Here is a 2,682-nt window from a genome sequence, read left to right on the forward strand (position 1 = left end):
TATAATCTCCTATTAAATAAAAAAAAAAGTTAATGAAGCTTCACATTTCGCCTTATTGGTTTTTAGCAAGATACCATCCTTACTAGGTTTTACCGTGACCAGAAAAGAATGTTAAATCATGTGCTCGCTTGTTAAGGGAGTAAAAAAGTCCCACCTTTGAGGAAGGTCAAGAAGTCATATATAGGAGGAAAGTAAGACCTTGAAACATAGGCGCTTTAAAAACCTCAAAAGTCCCACTTTCGAGGAAGGTTAAGAAGTCATATATAGGAGGAAGGTAGGACCTTGAAACATAGGACCTTTAAAAACATCAAAAGTCCCACCTTCAAGGAAGGTCAAGAAGTGATATATAAGAGGAAGATAAAACCTTGAACCATAGCGCCTTGAAAAACCTCAAAAGTTTTACCTTCAAGGAAGATCAAGAAGTTATATATAGGAGGAAGATAACACTACAAGAAAACAACATTTTACCCTCCATTTTAGCGTTGGCCCCCGACACCAACGCTAATAGTGTCGAATCAACGCACACTACGTTAATTTATAATGTTTCTTTTTTAGCGTCAGCAGAACCCATCTATAACCTTTTTGAATATATTTAGAGTCATCTTATCCGACTCTATAATTTTTTGATGATAAAAATTTAACATTTTTTAGAAAATATTAATACTTATTTTAACTAAAGTCAACAAAAAATTTACCCTAAATTTTTTCCCACTTTTTTTCCCTCTCTTCATTCACAAAAAAAAACCCAATATCTTTTTTTTTTTATTTCTTTCTTTCTCCCTCACACTTACTCACCAAAAATATCAATCATTTACCATCACTCACACCCAGTTAACCCAAAATCCAATTACTTTTCATCTAACCCATTTCCCTTCATGAATCTTCTTTCTCATAACCCAGAACCCTTAACCACCACCCTTCATGAATTGTTCCATCCTCCTTCACGTTTCACCATTACTCCCTCTCAGCTAACCCAGATACACGTCCTCCTTCTATGTTTCTTCACACCCCCTTCATCTATTTCAAGTGAACATCACCACCCTTACTAGAACCATACCAGCGGGGTAGGAACGATCATAATTCTTGCAAGTATAATTTTCATTTTTATCGATTACATGAATGATTAAATAAAATTGTTTTTTGACCAATTAGATAGTGACTTTAATTAAAGACAGGCTATTTGGCGAATATGAGTTTAAACCCTATTATGAACAACAATTGATTAACTTTTACTTATCTTTCGGCTTTTCGCTGAACTCTTTATTACAATTCTAAAAACCAAAATAAAATGTGCTTACACTGATCCCCAAAGGATAGAGATATTTTATTACGCAACTAAAATCCAATATATTATTATATATGTTTGATCGAAGACAATGACCTTATTTTATATTGTGCTACTCTATACTCATATAATTATTGCTTAAGATTTATGGTAGCTAATACTACAATAAGACATTATTATAGGTTAAAAATATATAGATCAAAGCTTAAGGGTCAAATCAATCTTGGGTGCTTCCTCCTCTTGAGTCTCATTGTCTTCCTGGTCAACTTTGTCACTAACAACACCTCCCTCTGAAATTGAACCAAATTCAATCTCAGTCATATTTATTTTATGACTCACAATGCCTTGATCAGCCTTATTCACTTCATCTATATGTGGAATATGCGGCAATGCACCAAACAAATTTCCTGCATAAAAGTTTGATGACCCTGCATGCTGAATCATATTGTTAAATTCAAAACATTGATATCCACAACCCATATGGAAAGGAGTGGCAGTGTTTAGACTTATCCCTTGATTACCATTTGAGTAATTTATCCAAGCTTCGTCAAAGCTTGGATCCTTTTTTTGACCAGACTTCTCTCAAATTTGTGAGAACTTTGATGGCCACCTAATGCACGTGGAGTAGTGAACTTTCTGCTACAGAATTTGCATGAGTAAGCATTTTGAATTCCTTTCCTCTGATCAACAATGAATCCAAAAAGAAGAAATGGAGGAATTTCTTTGGGAGAATCAATTGATTCTTCTTCAACAATATCTTTTTGGGGAGACTTTGAATTCTTAGTTTCAAAATGGGATTCTTCCATCACGATGGCCTTTCGCTTGTTCACATTGTTCTGATTCTTCATCATCTTCAAATTGGATATTGATTCTTCATTCACCTTCTCCTTCCCCTTGTTCTCATTGGTGTTGCACATGATTGCAGAGAGAAATTGAAATGATAGGATTTTGAGAGATGATTTAGAATGTGAAAATTCTTGTGAATTTAAAGACATGCACTTAGGGCTGATATTCTGCCAACTTTCCACATGTCTTTGTTTTTCGTTATTTCTCATGTATTAACTTAAGATGGAAGGTAAAATATAAAGCAATCTTAATGATAGATCTATCACTTTTGATTAGACTTGATAAATTTCAAATACTACTCTTTCTCTTTATTATTTATACATGGATCTTTTTTTAATGACAATTAATGAAATTAGATTATGAATGGCTTATAAAAAAAATAAATATATTTAGATTGTGGTAGACACATTCAATACAATATCAAAGAGAAGGATCAACCGTCCTCGTGAGCTTAGCTCAGTTAATATGGACAATGCATAAAATATACAATGTCCGGAGTTCAAACCCCGACCACCACCAAAAAAAAAAAAGAAGGACCAACTTTATTCAAG

At 33.6% G+C, this 2,682-nt stretch overlaps 1 pseudogene; it reads right to left on the bottom strand.

Moving 5' to 3' along the window:
- Positions 1–1,341: 1,341 nt before the first annotated feature.
- Positions 1,342–2,202, bottom strand: LOC146904885 (uncharacterized; annotated as a pseudogene).
- Between the last annotated feature and the right edge of the window lie 480 nt (positions 2,203–2,682).

The sequence above is a fragment of the Medicago sativa genome, chromosome 7 (genome assembly GCF_051527215.1).
Source record: "Medicago sativa cultivar Bolivia chromosome 7, Bolivia_mono, whole genome shotgun sequence".
In the NCBI taxonomy this organism is placed as follows: Eukaryota; Viridiplantae; Streptophyta; class Magnoliopsida; order Fabales; family Fabaceae; genus Medicago; species Medicago sativa.